The sequence below is a fragment of the Carcharhinus amblyrhynchos genome, chromosome 16 (genome assembly GCF_965287045.1).
Source record: "Carcharhinus amblyrhynchos chromosome 16, sCarAmb.v2.hapA, whole genome shotgun sequence".
Classification (NCBI taxonomy): Eukaryota; Metazoa; Chordata; class Chondrichthyes; order Carcharhiniformes; family Carcharhinidae; genus Carcharhinus; species Carcharhinus amblyrhynchos.
The window spans coordinates 35,637,622-35,653,573 of NC_137339.1; the positions used below are offsets into that span (position 1 = coordinate 35,637,622).

Here is a 15,952-nt window from a genome sequence, read left to right on the forward strand (position 1 = left end):
ACCTACCTGCCAGCCTGCCCACCTCATTCATGTGACAGCCTACACACTTACTTCACCCACCTGCCCATTCACTCATTCATCCACTCACCCATTCACTAACATTCACACTGAACATTTAAATTTATCTTATGGCAGCTAGTGCTGTAAAAAGGGGCTTAGCTTCCTTGCTGTTCTCTGTAAGGATTCCTGTGCTGAGGGAGTTCTTCTGCATCATGGAGATGTAGAATTCAGAACGTTATCAATATATGCAGCTGAGTGGGTAATATTGTGTGGATGCATTGATGCCATTTCTGATCAGACGTTTTGGGCCATTAAGTAATTCAATTGGTTTATCAACAAACCATGATGATAAAATGTTCATATACGAATCTTCATTTTAAATTACGTACATGCAGAATCTCATTCAAAATGTTTCTATATGTTTACATTGTGATGTTCACATAAAGTATTGCATGAAGACGACTTTGCGGACTGGAGATGTGTACCATACACAGATCTCGTGCTCACTGGAATTTGTAGGTATTATGAGAATTGGGGTTGTATGCCAAATAGAGTTTCTAGATTTACCAGCATCAGCAGAGCAATGCCCTGAGGGCATTGGGAAGGAGATTTGTGGTTTGTTATTCCTGAGTTGGGATTTTAGGGTCCTGCAAATATTTTAAGGGGGGAGGGGTAATTGTTGTTTGTCAATCAGGCAGTAATGAATTTTAAACAATAGCTGAAATATAAATTGTTATGACTGGGTGAGATGTAAGCAACACATAGATAAAACTATTAAAAGGATCAATTGAGGCAAACCATTACTTAAGAGTATAGGAAACATAGAAAAGGGACATCAGTAAGCAATAAAATCAAAAAAGGAACATCAGATATAACAAAATATGCAAAAAGATGCAAATAGAAAGGCAGTAAATAATAGAAGTAAAACTGAAGTGGCGGCTTTGAGATTTCTTTACTGTGGAACATTAGTGGAGTGATAGAGAAAGTATGCCAACTGCGTTCTTGATTGGAAGGTGAATGTGTTTGTTAATTGATTCTGGCAGAGCAAGAGAGGATGAAAAACAATATGTTAAAGTAAATTAATCCATGTATTCCCTCACTTGTTAATCACATCTTTTTCAAACTATGCAAAGAATAAGTACAGTTGTCCCCTTGCCAACTTAGGTGCAATTTCATCAAAAGTTTTAAGAATCAAAAATTTATTCAGCTGATTTCAATTTCAAAATTTTTGACAATGACTTGTATTCCTTTTCTTCAACATAGAAACACAACCCTAGGGACTTCACAGAAGCCTAAGATAAACTGCATAAGACTAGAGAAAGATCACAAGAGAACGCACTGTATGCTGACACTATTCTCCAACACTCAGTTTATTCGGAAAACACTAAAGGCACTGCAATAGTTGGGCATCAGTTATGGGAGCACATAAACTTTACACTGCAAACACTTTTCATCCCAGTCACTGTCATTTTGACAAAATATTGGACATTCTTTTGCTGTAACATAATACAGGAAATTATCTTCTATCTTTTGTAATAGAATGATTTTATGAGTGCTCAGGAGAAACAAGACATCAGATTCTTCCTGTGTCTTGATTTTTAAAAACTGCAACTACTACAGAGTCCAGCATCTTTTATAAACTATTTCTTATTTTTTACTTTCTTGAGTGCTTTAATTATCTATTTGCCTATTTTGCTCCCTTGTGACCACAAGGCTTCTATTGATTGCTTTAATTTTCATCATCTCTCCTTAAATCGAAGCAGAACTGTGAATTGTCTATTCCAGAAACAGTAATTCAACTACTCTATCTTTCACTGCATCGGCTTGCCTGTACCTGTGAGAGCATAGAGGCTTTAATGTAAAACTTGCAAATTGGCTTTATTTTTGTTTATAGGTGAGAATTATACGTTATATACAGCCACTAGATGGCAGTATATGCTCAAAACAAATTTGATGGCGTCCGCATCGAGAAATCAATTGAATTACATTTCCAATCTATTAACATACTGGTTCCCTTGACAACACAATTAATCCCTATCAAATCCTTTGCGAGGGCGTGGACTGCAAATATCTGCCAACTGCAGCTATGATAAAGAAACAGTTACATTTCTACAGCGCAATTTCAGGACATCCAAAAAACTTTAGAGACAATGAAGTACTTTTGAAGTGCAGTAATAGGTGCAATGTCAAAAATATAAGAGCTAATTTACATACACAGCAAGGTTCCACAAACAACAATGTAATAATAACCAGATAAACAATAAATATTGGCCAAGATACTAGGAAGAATGTCCCTGCTGTTCTTCAGATACTGCTGTGGGATCTTTTATTTCCACCTAAAAGAGAGAGGGGCCACAATTTAACATTTCATCTTCTCCAGGAATATCTATCACATATGAACATACAAACTGGGAGCAGGAGCATCAAGCCTGCTCAGCCATATCACAAATTGTTCTGATTGTAACCTCAACACCACATTCCTGCTTAACCTCGATAACCTCTCACCCATTTGTTAATCAATAATCTATCTAGCTCTGCCTTAAAAATATTCAAAGCTTCTGCTTCCACTGCATTTTAAGGAAGAGAGAAAAGACTCGCAATCTTCTGGGAGGGAAAAAAAATTTAATTTCTGTCTTAAATGGGTGACCCCTTTATTTTTAAACCATGACCCTTAGCTCTAGATTCTCCTCTCCACATCCACATAAGAACATAAGAAATAGGAGTAGGAGTAGGCCATCTAGCCCCTCGAGCTTGCCGCGCCATTCAATAAGATCATGGCTGATCTGAAGTGGATCAGTTCCACTTACCCGCCTGCTCCCCATAACCCTTAATTCCCTTATCAATCAGAAATCTATCTACCCGTGACTTAAACAGATTCAACGTGGTAGCCTCCACCACTTCAATGGGCAGAGAATTCCAGAGATTCACTACCCTCTGAGAGAAGTTCCTCCTCGACTTTGTTCTAAACTGACGCCCCCTCATTTTGAGGCTGTGCCCTCTACTTCTGGTTTCCTTTCTAAGTGGAAAGAATCTCTCTACCTCTACCCTATCTAGCCCCTTCATTATCTTATATGTCTGTATAAGATCACCCCTCAGCCTTCTAAACTCCAACGAGTACAGGCCCTCATTAGCTAACCCGCTCATCTCCAGTATCAACCTGGTGAATGTTCTCTGTACTCCCTCCAGGGCCAATATATCCTTTCGCAAGTAAGGGGTCCAAAATTGCAGACAGTACTCCAGTTGCGGCCTCACCAGTGCCCTGTACAGTTGCAGCAAGACCTCTCTGCTTTTATATTCTATCCCCCTCGCGATGAAGACCAACATTCGCCTTCTTGATCACCTGCTGCACCTGCAGACTGAGTTTTTGCTATATCCACTCTATCAAGACTTCTCAGAATCTTAACGGTTTTGATCAAGACCGTTCATACTCCGTTGAACAAGCCTAACCTTACTTTCTTATCTTTAAATCAGTAAATATTGCATCCATACCTTCAGTGCCTTTATCTAAGTCATTTATATAAATTGTAAAGAGTTGAGGCTCCAGCACTGATCCCTGTGGCACACCACTCATTACATCCTACTAATCAGAAAAGACCCATTTATGGCTACCCTCTGTTGCCTATAGCTAGCCAAGCTTCTATACATGCCAATATATTACACCCTACACCATGAGCTTTTATCTTCACAATAATCTTTGAACCTTATCAAATGCATTCTGGAAATCTAAGTACATTACATCCACAGGTTCGCTTTATCCACAACACGTGTGTCTCCTTAAAGAACTCCAATAAATTGGTTAAACATGACTTCCCTTTCACAAAACCATGTTGACTCTACCTGGTTGCCTTAAATTTTTCCAGTGGCCTGCTATAACATCTTTAATATTTGCTTCTAATATTTTCCCTATGACAGATGTTAAGCTAACTGGTCTGCAGCAATCTGCTTTCTGTCTCCCATGCTTTTTGAGTAAATGAGTTACATTTACTATTTTCCAATAAGGTGGAACTTTCCTCAAATCTAGGGAGTTTTGAAAAATTAAAACCAATGTATCAACTATCTCACCAGCCATTTCCATTCAATACCTTAGAGTGAAGACCCTCAGGACCTGGGGATTTGTCAGTATGGAACCCGAACAATTTGCTCAAGAACATTTCTCTGATGATGTAATTTTCCTGAGTTCCTCCCTTCCTTCCATTTCCTAATTTACAGCTACTTCAAGGATTTTACTATGATAAAGACTGAGGAAAAATATCTGTTCAATTCATCTGCCATCTCCATACTAGCCATTATTAATTCCTCAAATTCACTTTCTGTAGGACCAACAATAATATTTTAAACTCTTTTATTAATTAAATATATCAGTAGAAATTCTTACCATTGGTATTTATAATTTTAGCCATTTTCCTCTCATTCTAGTTTTTCCCTCCTTATTAATCTTTGTTATTCTTTGCTATTGTTTCCATTCTGTCCAATCTGCTGACCTGCTACCCATATTTATGCAATTATAGGCTTTTTCTTTAAGTCTGATGCCACCTTTAACTTCTCAGTTAACCAAGCATAGTGTGTCCTCCCCTTGGAAGTTTACTTTTCCATTAAAATTTAACTATCCTGTGCATTTTGAAAAATCCCTTTAAAAGTCTGCCACTGCAACTCTGTTGACCTATCCCTTAACCTTGTTTGCTAGTTCACTTTAGCTAGCTCTGCTTTCATGTTCTCATAATTATTCTTATTTAAGTTTAGAATAATAGTCTGGGACCCACTCTCCTCTCTCAAACTGAATTTCCAATAAACTCAGTTTGAGAGAGGAGAGTGGGCGACACGGTAGCACAATGGTTAGCACTGCTGCTTCACAGCTCCAGGAACCTGAGTTTGATTCCCGGCTTGGGTCATTGTCTGTGTGGAGTTTGCACATTCTCCTCATGTCTGCATGGATTTCCTCCAGTGGTTCAGTTTCTTCTCATAGTCCAAAGATGTGCAGGTTAGATTGATTGGCCATGCTAAAATTTCTCCTTAGTGTCCTAAGATTCGTAGCCTAGAGGCATTAGTGGGTAAATATGTAGGGATGTGTGGGTAGGGCCTGGGTGGGATTGTGATTGGTGCAGGCTCAATGGGCCCAATGGCTTCTTTTTGCACGGTAGTGTTTCTATGATTCTACGAATGTAAAATTCAATCACAGGTCATCTTTGTATTTATCTCTTACAGTATTTATTTGGTAAATGTGTTGCCTAATATGAAACGAAGCAATGAGTACCTGAAGTTCCTAGGTCTGATTTGCACTGTGCCACTTTTGAATTGCACTGAGTGCTGTTTAAATATCACTTACACCTGATATGCAAGTCTCATGAAATCAATGGCATTATCAAAATGAAATGGGCACGTTTAGTAAGGCCATGCAGAAGACCCAGTTTTTACCAGTTTCAGAGCATCTGGCAACAGTTATTTGGTATGGACCACTGGCTGCGCAAGACTCCTGCATCAAAAGCTGGTGGCACAGTGAGAAAGGCAGTACAAAAGCCACTTCAGTTGGAATAGCAGAGTTCTAAAGTTTGCCACGCTGTCCCTGAAAAGGGGAAGGAGTAAAGTCTTTCTTTTGAATGCTGTTCAGTGATTGGTGCCAGAAGGGTTGTGTGTATAGATCTGAGGCAAAAACAAAGAATGCTTCCAAGGTGAAAAATACATATAAACATTTGTTGACATGATGAATGATAAAGTGTCTGAGGACAATTGCTACTTATAGAAAATGGCTCAGCCTGACTGAGCAACTGTAGGAGAGCAAATTAGAAAGATTCAAATAAAACTCATTCATTCTAATCAGCTGGTCAACTTGAGGGTAGAGAAAACACTGGCAGTGGAGAAAATGCAGCCAAATGAGTTCCAGCCAAAACCTAGATCAACCATTTGGAATTTGTGGTTGGATGAAGCTGATTGAATTGCAAGACCTGACATAAATCACTGCTAATTAAATCATGCAGCCATTAGGAAATGAGGTTCTTGTGAGTAAATCAAGTAGGAAATTAATTTTATAAATAACTTGGGAGTTGTCTTTCAAGAGTGTTACTGACACAGAGACCATTCATCTCCACCTCCATTTGAGTTATTTTCACACTGCAATTTTATCTAAATGAACTGTGAAATCATCTTTTTCATTCAGCATTGCTAAGCAAACTTAATTACGTAACAGAACAGAATCTGTTCCTCCACATTTAATCCTGTCAGGTTATGCAAAAATATGCATTCTGTGTTTCCTTTTCAAACAGGCAATTATCTAATGCAACAATAAGACATAAGAAATAAGAGCACGAGTAGGCCATCTAGCCCTTCGAGCCTGCCCCGCCATTCAATAAGATCGTGGCTGATCTGAAGTGGATCAGTTCCACTTTCCCACTTCCTCCCCATAACTCTTAATTCCCCTGTCTATCAGAAACCTATCTCCCCGTGACTTAAATATATTTAGCGAGGTAGCCTCCACCACTTCAACGGGCAGAGAATTCCAGAGATTCACCACCCTTTAAGTGAACAAGTTCCTCCTCAACTCTGATCTAAACTGCACCCCCCCCTTATCTTGAGGCTGTGCCCTCTAGCCCTGCTATACTTTCTAAGCGGGAAGAATCTCTCTACCTCTACCCTATCCAACCCCTTCATTGTCTTATATGTCTCTATAAGATCCCCCCATCATCCTTCTAAACTCCAACGAGTACAGACCCAGTCTATTTAGTCTCTCTTCATAGGCCAACCCCCTCATCTCCAGTATCAGCCTAGTGAACCTCCGCTGCACTCCCTCCAAGGCTAATATATCCTTGCGCAAGGGCGGCGGACCAAAACTGCACACAGTACTCCAGCTGCGGCCTCCCCAGTACCCTGTACAGTTGCAGCAAGACCTCCCTACTTTTATATTCTATCCCCCTCGCTATAAAGGCCAACATTCCATTCACCTTCTTGATCACCTGCTGACTGGGTTTTTGCAACTCGTGCACAAGGACCCGCAGGTCCCTCTGCACCGTAGCATGTTGCAGCTTTTTGCCTTTTAAATAATAACTCCTCCTACTATTATTTCTACCAAAGTGGATAACCTCACACTTGCTAACATTATACTCCATCTGCCAGGTCCTCGCCCACTCGCTCAGCCTATCCAGGTCTCTCTGCAGACTTTCCACACCCTCCACACAATTTGCTTTTCCACTCATCTTCGTGTCATCAGCAAATTTCATCACCCCACACTCAGCCCCCTCCTCCAGAACATCTGTATAAATGGTAAACAGTTGAGGCCCCAGCACCGATTCCTGCGGCACTCCACTAGTCACCAACCGCCAACCAGAATAGCACCCAATGATACCAACTCTCTGCTTCCTATTAGACAGCCAATCCTCTATCCACGCTAACACCTTACCCCCAACTCCGTGCATCCTAACCTTCTGTAGCAACCTTTTGTGAGGCACCTTATCAAATGCCTTTTGGAAATCTAAAAACGCCCCATCCACCAGTTCACCTCTGTCTACCGCACTAGTCACATCCTCATAGAAATCCAATAAATTCGTCAAACACGACTTCCTCTTAACAGATCCATGCTGCGTCTGCTTAATCAAACCATTCCTTTCTAGGTGCCTCGCTATTTCTTCTTTGATGACAGATTATAGCATTTTTCCAACAACAGATGTTAAACTAACCGGCCTATAATTCCCTGCCTTTTGTCTGCTACCTTTTTTAAACAGCGGTGTAACATTAGCCGTTTTCCAATCTTCCGGCACTTCCCCAGAGTCCAGCGAATTTTGATAAATAATTACTAAGGCATCCACTATCACCCCTGCCATTTCTTTCAGAACTCTGGGATGCATTCCATCCAGTCCTGGGGACTTATCCACCTTCAGTCCCGTTAGACTATCAAGCACTACCTCTCTAGTGATAGTAATCGCATTCAGGCCCTCAACTCCTACCATCCTTCTATTTTTAATATCCAGCAAACTATTCGTGTCCTCCTCCGTGAAGACTAAGGCAAAAAACTTACTTAAAGCCTCAGCCATTACCTCATCGCCCACTGTTAAATCTCCCCTCTCATCTTCCAAGGGTCCAACATTCACTCTAGCCAGCCTCCTCCTCTTTATATGTTTGTAAAAACTTTTACTGTCTTTTTTTATATTTAGTGCAAGTTTAGTTTCATACTCTATCTTTCCTTTCTCTATCACCTTCTTAGTCATTCTTTGTTGATTTTTAAATCTTTCCCAATCTTCTAATCGCCCACTATTTTTAGCCACTCTGAACGCATCAGCTTTTAATACTCTCCTTTATTTCCTTTGATAACCACGGCTGGTTATCCCTTCTCCTACCGTCCTTCTTTACCATCGGAATATATTTCTGCTGAGTACCGAAAAAGATCTCCTTAAAAAATCCTCCACTGTTCCTCAGCTGTCCTACCAACCAATCTGCGCCCCCAATCTACATTCGCCAATTCTCCTCTCATCCTATCATACTCCCCTCTGTTCAAACAGAGGACACAGGTTCGGGACCCTACTTTCTCATCCTCCATTTGCATCAGAAATTCAACCATACTATGATCATTCATCCCAAGAGGATACCTCAAGAAGATCCCTAATTCTATCTGCCTTGTTACACAACACCAGATCAAAGATAGCTCACTCCCTCGTAGGTTCCGTCACATACTGTTCAAGGAAACTATTCCGACAGCATTCCAAGAACTCTTCCTCAAGCCCACCGCGTCCAACTTGGGTCATTCAATTAATATGCAGATTAAAATCCCCCATAATTATCACAGATAATTATATAAGATATTATCTTATTTTATTAAGATATATTATTTTATAAGATATAAGATAACTATATAAGATATAAGACATAAGATATATTATCTTATAAGATATAAGACATAATTTAAAGGGTTATTTGGCAACTCTCAAATACCATAAACAATGATCAATTTCACTCATTGGCATATTTCATGATAAAATGGACAGAAATGAAGTAATAATTTCAGAAGATCCCAGAATCTATGCACTAAAAAGAAAGATGACATGATCAGTCGCTGTACACTATTTGTTGTGATATGATGTGCATATAGCTTTAAGGACTCTCTCTTAAATTACACCAATCATCACTAACCTTGATGGGATGTGACATATTAATCCTATAACATGTAGTCAGTCTACAGCAGAAGGTTGATCAGATGTACTGTACTCTCCTAGTAAATCCATCTTATCTTCAAATAAAGAAACCACATAATTATTTCGCCAATCCTCGTATATGATTTATACATTTACATTGAAAAGAAGCAGAACAACGCTATTGGAGCTGAAATCCATACAATCCCTAAAGTGCAGGTGGAGGCTATTTAGCCCATCAGATCTGCACTGATTTTCTGATAGAGCACCTTATCCAAGCTTACCCCTGTCCCTATTCCCATAACCCAGCTAATCTCCCTAATCTACACAATTTGGGACACTAAAGGGGCAATTTAGCATAGCCAATCCACCTAACCTGCACAACTCTGGATTGGGGGAGGAAGCACCTAGAGGAAAACCACGCAGACACTGGGACAACATGCAAGCTTCACACAGAGGAGGCCGGAATCAAACCTGCGTCTCTGGCACAGTGAGGCAACAGTGCTAACCACTGTGCCCTAATGGTTTCTCATTATACCAATGAACAAATCACACACACAAATACTGTAAGGTGGCAAAAAAAACTTAAGCTTGTGAGCAAGTTGTATTCAAAAATAGCATTTTCTGTTTTTGTTTCAGATTTCAACATCTGCAGAATTTTGCATTTAAGCAAGTTGCATTTTTCTGCAGAAACTTGCCAGATATATCTACTGTAGAAAATTTGAGTGAAAAAACTTGAAACTGACAGTAGTCATGATGTGGAGATGCCAGCGTTGGACTGGGGTAAACACAGTAAAAAGTCTGACAACACCGGGTTTAAGTCCAACCGATTTATTTGATAGTAAGCTCACAAGCTTTCGAGGTCCCCCTCTTCGTCAGGTGAATGGAGAGTTCCGGCCTCAGACAGTACATATAACAGCACAGACAGTTTACAGATTACTGGTTAGAATGCGAATCTTTACACCTAACCTACTATTCAAGTCTTAAAGTGGCTAACAATGTGAGTGGAAGGAGCACTGGTTAAAGAGGTGTGTATTGTCTCCAGACAGTACAGTAAGTGAGGTTCATGTTGCACTATCTGTAACCCCCATGACTTGCCTGGGTTAGCAAAACCTCACTTACTGTACTGTCTGGAGACAATACACATCTCTTTAACCTGTGCTCAGTGCTCCTTCCACTCACATTGTTAGCCACTTTAAGACTTGAATAGCAGGTTAGGTGTACAGATTCGCATTCTAATCAGTGATCTGTAAACTGTCTGTGCTGTTACATGTACTGTCTGAGGCCAGAACTCTCCATTCACCTGACGAAGAGGGGAACCGCGAAAGCTTGTGAGTTTACTATCAAATAAATCGGTTGGACTTAAACCTGGTGTTGTCAGACTTCTTAATGGGAAACTGGCATATCATAAATATTATGTTACAGGACAACTGGGTTAAAGTGTCAGCAAGTTTGAAAGATTTGATCTGTAGGAAAATATTACTTCTGTTTTTACAATTTACCGAGGCTCGGCAACATTTTATGGAACAGCCTCTGTACAAAAGTACAAGACAGAATATATTTGAAAGCATATGGGCGGAATTTTAATGGTCTTGCTCGTCCCGAAACCGTAAAATACTGCCCAGGGTCAATGGATCTTTCCATGGTCCCCTCTCGCCTGCTCTGATTCCCGTGGTGGGCGGGACAGTGAAATTCCGGCCTATATTTGGGAGCCATAGCTTCTGCATACTGCAGGTAACATTGGTTAGGAAAAACAGACAAGTGAACTGCATTTAAAGCAAACTGAAATGCACTTGCTGATTAATTTTAATCTTAAGGTTCTGCCTATCAAGTATTTCAAAAACATAAAACAAGAAAATTGTTAAACTGCTTTATTTCCAGGATGCTCCTCAGATGTCATTTTCAGTAACTAAAGGAGACTCCTGTGGTACTGATTCGCCCACTCTTAGCAATTTTTCCCAGAAAGCAAAACCTGAAGTTTTTCTTTCCTCACCCAAAGATTTCCCTCCCTTTTCCCTTTGCTAAAGATAGGGCTGAAATTCTACACGCATTCGTTGCACTCGACTTATCCAGATGTCCATTCTCCAACAGTGAAATTAGACCATGATAACAATAAGTTACTGGGCCATACAAATTAAAACATTTTAGTCAAAAACTTAGTGAATAATGAAGCAAAATGAAAACATTTACAATTTTTACTGCAATCATTGCAGAATAAAACAAGTTATTAAATTCAAAAGGAATTGGGAGCAACCTGTCCTTGCTCCCCCCATGCCAACATTATAGTTAAGAAAGCCCACCAATGCCTCTACTTTCTCAGAAGACTAAGGAAATTTGGCACGTCCGTTATAACTCCCACCAACTTTTACAGATGCACTATAGAAAGCATTCTTTCTGGTTGTATCACAGCTTAGTATGGCTCCTGCTCTGCCCAAGACTGCAAGAAATTACAAAAAGTTGTGAATGTAACCCAATCCATAACACAAACCAGCCTCCCATCCACTGACTCTGTCTACACTTCCCACTACCTTGGCAAAGCAGCCAGCATAATTAAGGTCCCACGCACCCCAGACATTCTCTCTTCCACCTTCTTCCATCGGGAAAAAGATACAAAAGTCTGAGGTCACGTATCAACCAACTCAAGGACAGTTTCTTTCCTGTTGCCATCAGACTTTTGAATGAACCTACCTTGCATTAAGTTGATCTTCCTCTACATCCTAGCTATGACTGTAACACTACATTCTGCACTCTCTTTTCTTCCCTATGTATGAAGTATGCTTCGTCTGTATAGCATACAAGAAACAATACTTTTCACTATATACTAATACATGTGACAACAATAAATCAAATCAACTCAAGGAAATTGGCCTTTGTGTTGGGGCATGCAAGGTACTAACTTCAAGACTCTCTGGCATATGTGGAAGACTAAGAATTATAACTTGGAAGCATTCAGTGAAGTTGGGCTGTAGTAGCACTGAAGGTTGAAAAACTCAGTTTGAAACACTCAGCTAAGAAGAGGTATGAGACTTGACAATATTTTGAGAGGTGGCTTTTGGGAATGTGGTCTGGGTGTAAATGTAAGGTGCTACAATTTAGGAGATCTAAATACTATTTCTCTCACACCGATTACTGTACACTTAAGATTATACTCAGGCAATTCCCTTTATGATGGACATTTTGGGTTGCATGTTTTAGGATTAAGAATGACCTTATTTTACTAAGATTTCGCTGAAGGTTCAAATTACTGTAGTATTCTTGCTGCGCCTTTTATGGATCTGAAAAGCCAAAAACATTTCACCCAGAATGTGGCTTGTACAAACAAATGCTATGATAAAACATACTAAAAAAATTTTCTTTGCGATAAAAAATCCTAGGAATTTCAGGGACCAGGTGCCTTTAGTTTGAGTGTGGCCAGGAACCGAAACTGACCAGATCAACAAGATTTGGCTAGCCTTTTGTGTTGTTTTCATGGTCGGTACTCAGAAATTATTTGGATCAAAGTATCCTTGGTAGCAGAAGTCTTGATTTGGAATGGTGTTCTACACAAAACTGCACTCAGAGTTAAATTGGAAACATCCCAGAAGTTTAGGCTGAACTTTTAGCTTGGAAAAACAGCTAATGTCTCACTTTAACAGCTGTGACATGAAAGGCTTGTTTTGACCTGCATTCACTATAAAGTGCAGTTCAACTGGTGAGATTGAGATACTCAACTAACAAATCTCAACACCCGAGTGTGGCATTGCATTGTTTGTGCTGTTTTATTCATTGGTCTGCAGAGACTGATAGCCAAGTTCCGCACACGAGGACAGTCTCAACAGGGATCTTGGGTTCATGTTGCACTATCTGTAACCCCGATGACTTGCCTGGATTTGCAAAACCTCACTTACTGTACTGTCTGGAGACAGTACACATCTCTTTAACCTGTGCTCAATGCTCCTTCCGCTCACATTGTTAGCCACTTTAAGAATTGAATAGCAGGTTAGGTGTAAAGATTTGCATTCTAATCAGTAATCTGTAAGCTGTCTGTGCTTTATATGCTCTGTCTGAGGCAAGAACCCTTCATTCACCTGACGAAGAGGGGAACCTCAAAAGCTTGTGAGTTTACTATCAAATAAATTGGTTGGACTAAAACCTGGTGTTGTCAGACTTCTTGCTGTGTTTACCCCAGTCCAACGCCAGCATCTCCACATTGTGACAAGAAAGGTCAGAAATACATTATTAAATCCACAAGGACAGGCCATGGTAAGTCAATCTGTGATACAAAGACCATAAGATTGTCACTTTTGTCCAACATAAGAGAAGACCCTGCCAGGAAAATCTATCATTGGCAGAAATGTGTTTAATTCATTTTACCTAGATTATATTTCTTCACTACAGAAGTTCAACCACAACTTCGACTAAAAATACAACAAAAACGTCAAACCTTCATTTTCTCTTCTTCAGTGAACTGAAAGAAAATATCAGGCCTGCAAAGTTCTCAACCACAATCATAAAATCTACAGAGCAGAAGGCGGCCATTCGGCCCATCGCGTCTGCACCAACCACTATCCCACCCAGGCCCTTTCCCAGAGGCCCATGTACTTACCCTAGCTAGTTCTCCTGACATTAAGTGACAATTTATCATGGCCAATCCACCTAACCTGCACATCTTTGGACTGTGGGAGGAAATCAGAACGTCCAGAGGAAACCCACGGAGACATGGGGAGGACATCAGACTTCACCCAGACAGTGACCTGTCTGGGAATCAAACCTGGATCTCTGGCACTATGAGGCAGCAGTGCTAACCACTGGGCCCCCCTTCCCAAATGCTGATCTTGAAGGTCTAAAATATTTCTGATATTTTCAAACTCTTTTTAGAGATATCAGTGCATACTACCAATTTTGTAATCATTCTTTATGTGTTTGTATCTGTGTGAATGAGGGCTTGGAGTTTGTTGCATACATGTTTGGGTGTCGTGAGATGAATGCTGATCCTTTCTTTTAAGCTTACCAGAAAGCCTGCTTTTTGTGACTCCTCTTAAAATTCACAGCATTCAAAGGGGTAAAACACTCCCCAAAACATACATCTTGTTGAAAAAGGGAAACATTATGCCACATCTCTCCTCAGTAACAGTTGAGCTTCACTGGAACACAGCAGTAGACAGTAAGCTAGAGATATCATTTTTGGGTACGGGTTCCCTTTCAAAAAAGGCAAATGAATCATACTTTAAGTTGTTATAAAGACAGAAAATGCTGGAGAATCCTCAGCAGGTCTGACAGCATCTGTGGAGAGAGAATAGAGCCAGTGTTGAGTCTCGATGATCCTTCGTAAGAGCTATAAATTATGTCTTTCATTAGCAGGTTAACTTGGGTTGTGTTGGTTACTGTCTCTGACCCAACTGTCAGCCTCTAGGCTTCACCTATTGTTAACTATTGGATTATTAAAAAATTCATTTTACGGTACGTGAACACTGCTAGCTTAGCATTTATTACCCTCTTTTTCAGAGGTCAGTTGAAAGTCAACCACATTGCTGTGGCTCTGGAAGTCACATGTAGGCCAGACCAGGTAAGGACAGCAAATTTCCTTCCCTAAACAGCATTAAGTGAACCAGATGTGTTTTTCAGACAATAGCTTCTTGGTCAAATTTAATTCCAGATTCTTACTGAATTCAAATTTCATCATCTGCTCAGGTGGGATTGCAAACCTAACCTCCCAGAGCATTATGCTGGGTCTCTGGATTACCAGTCTAGTGACAATACCATTACACCACTGCCTTCCCCATCTAGACTAGGGGCAGGTTTTGAAGCTAGGAGTGAGTCTGACCCATTGAGAGATGTGATGAAGTGTCTCTCCCCCACTTCCAGAAACTTCCACCAGGTGGAGGGGGGGGAACTACAACTCCCAGAGTATTATAACTGGGTCTCTGGATTGTCAGTCTAGGGATAATACCATTACATCACTGCCCCACCGCCCTCCCTCCAATCTAGGCTAGGGGCAGGTTTTGAATGGAGGGGTGAGTCTGACTCATTGAGATGTGATCAAGAGTCTCTCCTACCCCACCATCTCCCCCCCCCCCCCCAACCCCAAACCTTCCAGAAACTTCCACCAGCAGCACAGCTTGGGGAGGGGGGAAAACTACATCCCCTAGAGCATTATGCTGAGTCTCTGGATTACTAGTCTAGTCATGATGCAGAGGTGCTGGCATTGGACTGGGGTAAACACAGTCAGAAGTCTCACAACACCAGGTTAAAGTCCAACAGGTTTATTTGGTAGCAAATGCCACTAGCTTTCAGAGCACTGCTCCTTTGTCAGGTGAGTGGGGGCCTGACGAAAGAGCAGCACTCCTAAAGCTGGTGGTGTTTGCTACCGAATAAACCTGTTGGACTTTAACCTGATGCTATGAGACTTCTTACTGTGTTTACCAGTCTAGTGACAATACCATCACACCGCTGCCTCCCCCATCTAGACTAGGGGCAAGTTTTGACGCTAGGAGTGAGTCTGACCCATCGAGAGATGTGATAAAGTGTCTCTCCACCCCCACCCCACCCCACCCCACTCCACTCCACTTTCAGAAACTTCCAGCAGCAGGGCCGGGGGAGGGGGAACTACAACTCCCAGAGCACTATAGCTGGGTCGCTGGATTACTAGTCTACTGACAATATCATTACACCACTGCCCTCCCCATCTAGTCTAGGGGCAAGTTTTGAAGGGAGGAGTGAGTCTCACCCATTAAGGGATGTAATCAAACGTCTCTCCTATCCACCGCCCACCCCACCTTCCAGAAACTTCCACCAGCAGCAGGGCCCAGGGGAAACTACATCTCCCAGAAGACACTGCGAAACTCCCAAGATGACAATGTAAA

General features: G+C 41.0%; 1 long non-coding RNA gene across 2 annotated transcripts; it reads right to left on the reverse strand.

The window, feature by feature from the left end:
- Positions 1-253: 253 nt before the first annotated feature.
- LOC145353954 (uncharacterized) lies at positions 254-15,888 on the reverse strand. Of its 2 annotated transcripts, XR_013888781.1 has the most exons (4): positions 15,817-15,888; positions 14,101-14,372; positions 9,112-9,208; positions 254-2,336 (listed from the first exon to the last, which is right to left on the reverse strand). It is a non-coding gene; the product is annotated as an uncharacterized LOC145353954 (long non-coding RNA). The 2 variants fall into 2 exon arrangements; XR_013888782.1 differs by lacking the exon at positions 9,112-9,208.
- Between the last annotated feature and the right edge of the window lie 64 nt (positions 15,889-15,952).